Here is a 9,380-nt window from a genome sequence, read left to right on the forward strand (position 1 = left end):
AGAAATTGTATTTATCTGAATTTATAGAAATAGATCTATAGATGTCCATCCTATGGCCTGGGTATCTATCCCCTAGGTTAAAATGCACACAATAGTATAGAAGGACTGCCCCAACCATGAATATAATCATACCAACCCTCAGTCCAGTTGCTCCTGAAGTGCAGGAAAGAGAAAAGCTGGGCTTTATGGGCTTGCCCGGAAGATTAACAAATCCATATCTGGCACATAAGTTGGGTAAGCGACTTTCCAAAACAGAGGATCTCTCACAGACCATGCCCTGCCAGCAGCCCACTCCTATACTGAGGGGTCTCCAGCTTGAGCATCTTTGCTCATCTCAACTGTTTCAGTATGTCACAGGGAGAGGGGAAATCTCTCCAGCTCCAAACCCTATTATCACATAAGAGAAGAGGCCAGCTGGGATCCCTCATGGTGGCAGCAGCAGACAGGAAGAATGAAGCAACTCAAATCCAGAAGCAATGGGGAAGAGGAAGCTGCTCTTGGGCTGCCTGCAGTTGAGGAATGTGGAAGAGTAAAGAAGATTTTCCACCCCCAAAACCGTTCATTTACAGAAAATTAAGACAAGCAATCTCACCCCACAGATACTCCCCTGTAATGAAGGGAGAGAGCAAGTGTCCCCAAAACACAAGCAACAAAGGCAATTTGATAAATGATAGATAATGATACATGAACTCTATCCTTTTTTGAAGGTGGTGGGGGCCTCCAAGCAGAAACAACCCTCTCCCAAATATGCTGGACCACCAAGGATGTCCAGAAAGGGGAAACAAAACTATAAAGAATTTAATCTGCTTGATCATACTGGTTAGCTGCGTGTAACAGTTTCAAAATCCCACTTTTTCCAGTACGCTGAGGTTTACACGGTTCAGACTTCCCTAAAACATGGAGCTATCTGGAGAAATGACCTTTTCTGCTATTTACAAATATTTCTGTAAACTCAATTTTTATAGACAGACAGATACATAAAATTAGTGGAAGAGAGCAAACAGCATATAGAGAAGCCATAGATATTGAGGAAATCTTTAGATTTGTGTTAGGAAAATACTTTTGTTTAGTAAAACAATGTAAGATATGACCACCACAAATTAACTGCAATACTTTGTCGTGCCTGAACATGGTAGGAACTAGTGTTTCAGGTTCCGTGCCCTAATCTACAGGAAGTTGTAAAAGCAGTTCTTCAGCCTGAGTGACGCTAGATGTTTAATCCAGGTTAATACAAAGATAGGAGGATGGCAGAAATCTAATTTTTCATCATGCAGTAATTAAGCTGTAGCGTCAGTATGGAAAAAAAATGAGTGATTTGGTTAATTATTTAAAATTTAGAGGATACCTTTGACTACAGTTAAATGACAGAGGCAATACACAAACAATACCCAAAGTTATCCACTGAATGGGCGTATACCATAAATGTTTATCTTCTGTGTAATATGGAACAAGAGCTTGAAATGTGTTAAGCCCTGGATTCGGAGAGGTGCCTTTTGCTGTTGCCGTGAAAATTCACCCAGACACTGGCTATTCATAAGCCTCTGAAAATGACAATTTGCACATGCCCTGTAAAGCTTGTCACAGACTCGCTGCTAAAATCTAGCAACATTCCATCTGCACTGAGCATGTTCCCATGCTCACTGGCCCACTATCTGCACTACGCACGCTCCCAGGCACCACCATATTTGAACTTTAGATGGCATACGGACACAGGCCTAGTAGCAGCATTCCCACCTCCACCCATTTTGGCACAGAAGCTGTCATGCTGGAATGGAAGCCAGGAAGAGACTACAAGTTCTAGTCAGAGATGGAAATAGAACCCAGTCTCTATTATGGCAGACCCAAGTCCAATAAACCACTCTGTCTTTCTGAAAGAATGTGCCAAATTTATGTGCTTGGCTGTGCTGTCTGTCACCACTAGACCCTACTCCCCTCCAGAGTGAGGAACAGAACCCATGACTCTCGATTCCCACAACTCCCTAGCTGTTTTGCAAATAGCAATATAAGCCAAAGGCAATGCGTATTGCGTGTCACACAGACCTTTACTGGCTGGTCCACATAAAAAATGCAGTGGTGAAGGTTTGTGCCATGGATCTCATGGTCCTAGGTTCAAACCCTGATGATGATCCATGCACAGGGTCAGCATGGTTCCACATAAAGAAACTTTTGGTTTTTTCTGTTTGCTTTAATAAAACCTAGGAACTTACATGCAAATAACTACATTCAAAGGGCAATAAGGTCGCAAAGTCAACCACTCAAAAGTCAGAAAATGCAAGAATTAACTTTACCCATGCAACCTTTAAAAAAATCAGCTCAAAGAGTGTTATGGTTGAGCCCAACTTAACAGGTACAGTCACATAATATTTAGATAAAATCCTCATATTTCAATAAGGTCAATATAAATTTTCAAACAAACCTTAGACAATTGCATGGGAAAATAGTGGAAAATCATAATAAAGTCAGCAGGGCTCTACACAGGCACAGGGGTTAACCTGCACAGCTGGTAGGATCATGGTCTTAGTTACTCTCAGTATAGTTCTCGGTACTTTTTTGTTGACATATCCGTTTTTATCTTGAATTGCATTTTATTTTATTTTTATTTAGTGTTTATATTTTTGTGAACCTTTGTATTTTTAGATTACAATAGAGAAGACTCCACAAGTCCAATCATATCACCCATTACAGCAACTTATTTAACCTCAGTTTATTTTGGGGTTTTTATAAACCACCTTCCTGCTACATTCTGTACATTGCAGATTTTTTTTAACTTTAATTTGCAGTATTCATGTCAGAATTCTCTCTTACTAGAAAAAAAACCTGATCAGATTAACACAAAATCCTTCTGCCCTACCCCAACATTCTACAATTTGCATTTTTTAAACAAATCCCACTCCCTGTGAACTGCATCAACATGAGTCTTTTTACACCAGTTAAACTTCACAGACAAATTACTCAGGATAACACTTTTTAAAGAATCATTTTAGAAGAGGCAAGCTGTAACACCATGTTTAGATGCCAAAACAGCTTTTGAAAAGTGGCAGAATTTGAGTTGGACTAGTCCATGAGTTGGAATGCTGATGTAAGGAGTAAACAACTGTTCAAATCATAGCTATTCGATCTGAGCATGACCATTTTTAAACATATGTAATAATATGGCCCAGAAAGCACAAATAAGTTTCAACAAAGTATTATTACAAATTCCAATTTCAGAAGTACACAAATTAAAAATGGTACATGGATAAACCCTTTCAATATATAGTTCATTACAATTATACATTATGGCAAACAAATATTAGTGTACAGCGAGACCAGCAGCAAGGACTAGAAACTCCAATAGGCAACTCCATTTCTTATATGATTACTGTAAGTATTTCCAGGGCTTCTAGTAAAAATTTGTTTGGCCTTATATTTAAATGCCACGGCATCCATTTAAAAAAAAAATTTTTTTTGGCCCTCTGGGTGGTCTCTTAAGACAGGTTCACTGTATGTCATAAAGCATGAACTGCTTGTAGTATGCTTCCACGATATAAAGTGCAACATATCTGAATGCTTTTCAAACCCATTAGCAAATACTGCAGGGCTAAAAACAAAGGCGATGTGTCTTACTAAAACATACTGGCTGTTGACAGACTTGTTGCACCACTAGAAAGACTTTCCAATAGATTTAAGTCCATTTAAATGTTCAGAAAGTCATGCTGAGCAAATAGATTAAATGTTGTCGGATCACCACAATGTCCTCCGGTGGATGACGTATTTATTTATATTCTCCATTATAACAGAGAGGCAACATTATATTAATTGGAGAAGAATCAACTTCCTCAAAGGTCTTGCTCTGGATAATATTTTTATTTAAACACACATTGGCCTTTACCCCCTTTCATCTGCAAATCTATGTAATTCTTCATAGGTTTTTTATTTTTAATCTAATTTTCTATTATACTCTGTATATATAACACAAGCAGCATAGTCCTAACAACGTTTCAATGACAAACCAGTGTGTGCACTAGATATGGCAGGGGTGGGCAAACTTTTTGGCCCGAGGGCCACATCTTGGTATGAAAAATTGTATGGTGGGAAATGAATGCTCACGAAATTGGGGTTGGGGTGCAGGAGAGGGATCAGGGCTAGGGCTGGGGCAGGGGGTTGGGGCATGGGAGGGGGTCAGGGGTGCAGGCTCCAGGCGGCGCTTACCTCAAGCAGTTCCTGGAAGCAGAAGCATGTTCCCTGTCCAGCTCCTACATGGAGGTGCGACCAGGCGGCTCTGCATGCTGCCATGTCCACAAGCACTGCCCCCGCAGCTCCCATTAGCCACAGTTCCCGACCAATGGGAGCTATGGGGGTGGCAGTTGGGGTGGGAGCAGCACGCTCAGCCCCCTGTCTGCCCCTAAGCGTACGAGCCAGAGTGGGGACATGTTGCTGCTTCCGGGAACCTTGGCATGCACGCGCAGAGTGACCTCAGACCCTGCTCCCTGGCTGGAGCATGGGAGCAGGGCAAGCCCCAAACCCCGCTCCCCGGCAGGAGCTCGAGGGCCAGTTTAAACCGGCTGAAGGGCCGGATGTGGCCCCCGGGCCATAGTTTGCCCACCCCTGAGATATGGGGACAAGCATTAAAACAAAACATACACACACACGTGAGAATAGACTAAATTGCTTCAAGCAATAAAATAGAAGTATTTTTATATACATTCAAGCCCTGATCCTGTAATGGCCTGAATGCTACCAATTGCAGGACTGGGACCTGAAATTGCTCATCATTTCCCCTCAAGTCTACAGTACTTACTTCTGTTATTTGTTATGCACTATAAGGTGGGTAGAAAGCTGGCTAGATTGTCGGGCTCAACGGGTAGTGATCAATGGCTCCATGTCTAGTTGGCAGCCGGTATCAAGTGGAGTGCCCCAAGGGTCGGTCCTGGGGCCGGTTTTGTTCAATATCTTCACAAATGATCTGGAGGATGGTGTGGATTGCACTCTCAGCAAATTTGCGGATGATACTAAACTGGGAGGAGTGGTAGATACGCTGGAGGGGAGGGATAGGATACAGAAGGACCTAGACAAATTGGAGGATTGGGCCAAAAGAAATCTGATGAGGTTCAATAAGGATAAGTGCAGGGTCCTGCACTTAGGACGGAAGAACCCAATGCACAGCTACAGACTAGGGACCGAATGGCTAGGCAGCAGTTCTGCGGAAAAGGACCTAGGGGTGACAGTGGACGAGAAGCTGGATATGAGTCAGCAGTGTGCCCTTGTTGCCAAGAAGGCCAATGGCATTTTGGGATGTATAAGTAGGGGCATAGCGAGCAGATCGAGGGACGTGATCGTTCCTCTCTATTCCACATTGGTGAGGCCTCATCTGGAGTACTGTGTCCAGTTTTGGGCCCCACACTACAAGAAGGATGTGGATAAATTGGAGAGAGTCCAGCGAAGGGCAACAAAAATGATTAGGGGTCTGGAACACATGACTTATGAGGAGAGGCTGAGGGAGCTGGGATTGTTTAGCCTGCAGAAGAGAAGAATGAGGGGGGATTTGATAGCTGCTTTCAACTACCTGAAAGGGGGTTCCAAAGAGGATGGCTCTAGACTGTTCTCAATGGTAGCAGATGACAGAACGAGGAGTAATGGTCTCAAGTTGCAGTGGGGGAGGTTTAGATTGGATATTAGGAAAAACTTTTTCACTAGGAGGGTGGTGAAACACTGGAATGCGTTACCTAGGGAGGTGGTAGAATCTCCTTCCTTAGAGGTTTTTAAAGTCAGGCTTGACAAAGCCCTGGCTGGGATGATTTAACTGGGAATTGGTCCTGCTTCGAGCAGGGGGTTGGACTAGATGACCTTCTGGGGTCCCTTCCAACCCTGATATTCTATGATTCTATTTTACCTCTATCCTGTCTTTACATACAGTTTATTAGCAAGGACCGTAGTTACACAGTACATAAGCATGTGATTGGAGCACTTTGGGCACTACTGCAGTATAATTAACAAACAACAATATGGTGCATACTAAAGCATTCAATAATTTCAGGATAACAAGATTGAGCAGTAACCATAACCCTCAATTTGTTGAGGTTAGCAGTGCATGCAGTTAAGTCATTGGAAATCCCTGTTTTCCTTCACTTCCTTAATGGTGGGACACAAGGATATACATTTCGTACAAAAGATCCTGATTCTGACTGAGGCCCTTAGATCAGCCTTTTTCAAACTTCGGGTCATGACCCAGTACTGGGTCGCGGCATGTCAGGCACTGGGTCACTCTAGTCAGTACCGGCGACCGAGACATTAAAAGTCCTGTCGGTGGTGCTGCCCAGCTAAGGCAGGCTAGTGCCTACCTGTTTTGACACCGCGCTGCGCCCCAGAAGCAGCCAGCTGTGCGTGCAGCTTCTAGGCAGGGGGGCCAGGGGGCTCCACGCACTGCCCCCACCCTGAGCGTCGGCTCCGCTCTTCCATTGGCCAGGTCCCGGCCAACGGGAACTGGGAGGGGTGGGTGCCTGTGGGCGAGAGTCACGTGCCTCCGCCTAGGAGCTGGACTTGCTGCTGGCCGCTTCCAGGGTGCAGTGCCCTCCGCGGTGCCAGGACAGGTGGGAAGCCTGCCTCTGCACCCCGGCTGTGCTGCTGACCGGGAGCCGCCAGAGGTAAATCTGTGCCCCAACCCCATGCCCAATCCCCTGCCCCAGCCCTGAGCCCCCCCAAACCTGGAACCCCTTCCTGCACCCCAAACCCCTCATCCCTGGCCCCACCCCAGAACCTGTACCCCCAGCCCAGAGCTCTGACCCCCTCCCGCACCCCAACCCCTTGCCCCAGCCCAGAGCTCCCTCCCACACCCTGAACCCTTCATCCCCAGCGCTGTTGAGTCACGGGCATCAACAATTTTCTTCAACTGGGTCCCCAGACAAAAAAGTTTGAAAACCACTGCCTTAGATGCTACCATACTATAAATAAACTGTGCTAGAGCTTCAATTCTGCATCCCCGCGGCAATGCGCCCCCCACTCCCACTTGCCATCCGACTGGGCAAAGCACCCCCCCACGCGCCTCGTTGGGAGTTCCTCGTTTAGCCCTCGCCTGGTGCTGGGCGCTGCACAAGACACAGAATCAAGCCAGTCCCGGCACGGAGGTACATACTTGCAGCGCTCAGGGAGTCGCTGGGCGGGGAGGGAAGCAGGCGAAGGCTGCGGCCAGAGATGGGCCCAGCCCCAGAACAAACCCTCCGGGGCCAGCCAAGCGGGAGCTCGGGGGAAGCTGGGCTCCGGGGGCGGCTGGGCGGGAGGGAGAAGAGGAGCAGCCCCCCCAGACCTGCTGCGCGCCCCAGCGGGCTCCGTGCGGGCAGGGCACAGCCCCGGCGCGGGGCAAGGGGCGGGAACAAGGGAAGTTTCTCTCACCCGCTTGTAGCAGGAGACTCTCGGGGTCGCCGCTTCTCTGCCGCCCCAGCTGCTCGGGCGGGGTGTTGCCGGGGGCTCGGCGCCCTCCGGGGCTCGGCTCCCCGCCGCCGCGGGTTATTGTGGCCGGGGCGGCTTCTCTCCCCGGGCCGCGCTGGGCTTGGAGTTTCCTGCCTGAGTCACTCGCCCAACAGGGAGCCGCGCAGGGAAACACCCTTCCTGCCGCTCCAGCGGCTCCTCCTCCTCCTCCCGCTGCCCCCGGCAGCTTCCCGGCCCTGCCTCCCCGCGGGCAGCCGGGCTCCTCCTACCCCGGCGGACACGCAGGAGCCGGGGCTGGCCGCCTCTGCGGCGGAGCGACAGCATTGATCTGCCCGCGGGCTGGATTGCAGCAGGGGCGCTCCCGGCCGGGCAGCGGGGTCCCAGTCCCCCGCCAAAGGCCCACCGCGGGAGAGCAGGAGGCGGTGCGAAAAATGGGGATCTTCCTATACCACTGATGTGGACTAATGGTAATACACTCCGAGGGACTTATTAGAAATGCAAAAACAACGAGGAGGCCGGTGGCACCTTAAAGACGAACAGATTTATTTGGGCATAAGCTTTCGTGGGTAAAAAACCCACTCCATGCATCTGAAGAAGTGGTTTTTTTACCCACGAAAGCTTATGCCCAAATAAATCTGTTCGTCTTTAAGGTGCCAGCGGACTCTTCCTTGTTTGTGTGGCTACAGACTAACACGGCTCCCCCTCTGATATTAGAAATGCAGATAATCAGTATCTAAACCGTAATAGAGGAATGGAATCTAGGGCCGTAGCTACTCTAGGGATCTTACAGTGGCACAGCTCAGCTGTACCGATGCAGCTGTGCTGCTGCAAGCTGTCTGGTGTAAGCCGCTCTACGCCCACAGGAGAGAGCTCTCCCAGCCCTGGTCTACACTAGGAGTTTAGGTCGAATTTAGCAGCGTTAGATCAATTTAACCCTGCACCCGTCCACACGATGAAGCCATTTACTTTGACTTAAAGGGCTCTTAAAATCAATTTCTGTACTCCTCCCCGATGAGGGGATTAGCACTGAAATCAACCTTGCAGGGTCGAATTTGGGGTAGTGTGGTCACACTTCAAGGGTATTGGCCTCCAGGAGCTATCCCAGAGTGCTCCGTTGTGACCACTCTGGACAGTCCTCTTAACTCAGATGCACTGGCCAGGTATACAGGAAAAGGCTGGAGAACTTTTGAATCTCATTTCCTGTTTGGGCAGCGTGGCAAGCTGCTGGTGAGTGCAGATCTCATCAGCAGAGGTGACCATGACGGAGTCCCAGAATCGCAAAAGAGCTCCAGCATGGACCTAACGGGAAGTACAGGATCTGATTACTGTATGGGGAGATGAATCCATGCTATCAGAACTCCGTTCCAAAAGACGAAATGCCCAAACATTGAAAAAATCTCCAAGGGCATGAGGGATAGAGGCTATAACAGGGACCCGCAGCAGTGCCGCATGAAACGTAAGGAGCTCAGGCAAGCCTACCAAAAAAACAGAGAGGCAAACGGCCGCTCGGGGTCAGAGCCTCAGACATGCTGCTTCTATGATGAGCTGCATGCCATTCTAGGGGGTGCAGCCACCACTACCCCACCCCTGTGCTTTGACTCCATCAATGGATTATCATGCAGCAGGGATGCGCATTTTGGGGAGGAGAAAGATGAGGAGGAGGAGGAGGAAGAGGTTGAAGATAGCTCACAGCAAGCAAGTGGAGAAACCATTTTCCCCGAGAGCCAGGAACTGTTTCTCACCCTGGACCTAGAGCCAGTACTCCCCAAACCCACCCAAGGTGGGCTCCCGGACCCACCAGGCAGAGAAGGGACGTCTGATGAGTATACCTTTTGTAAATATAATACATGGTTTAAAAGCAAGTGTGTTTAATGATTAATTTGCGGCCCATACAGCTGCTGGAAAAGTCTGTTAACGTGTCTGGGGATGGATTGGAAATCCTCCAGGGACATCTCCATAAAGCTCTCCTGGATGTA

At 48.1% G+C, this 9,380-nt stretch overlaps 1 protein-coding gene across 3 annotated transcripts in view; it reads right to left on the reverse strand.

The window, feature by feature from the left end:
- Nucleotides 1-7,612, reverse strand: part of CYFIP1 (cytoplasmic FMR1 interacting protein 1) — a 131,065-nt gene extending 123,453 nt beyond the window's left edge. Inside the window, exon 1 of one of the 3 annotated variants that reach the window (XM_073353192.1) lies at nucleotides 7,369-7,611. The gene's annotated coding sequence lies outside the window, so the exon portion shown is untranslated. Of the gene's footprint in view, nucleotides 1-7,368 lie in introns of all 3 variants that reach the window. The other 2 variants (XM_073353183.1, XM_073353199.1) reach the window with 2 other exon arrangements.
- Nucleotides 7,613-9,380: the final 1,768 nt, after the last annotated feature.

This window comes from Lepidochelys kempii, chromosome 1, assembly GCF_965140265.1.
Source record: "Lepidochelys kempii isolate rLepKem1 chromosome 1, rLepKem1.hap2, whole genome shotgun sequence".
In the NCBI taxonomy this organism is placed as follows: domain Eukaryota; kingdom Metazoa; phylum Chordata; order Testudines; family Cheloniidae; genus Lepidochelys; species Lepidochelys kempii.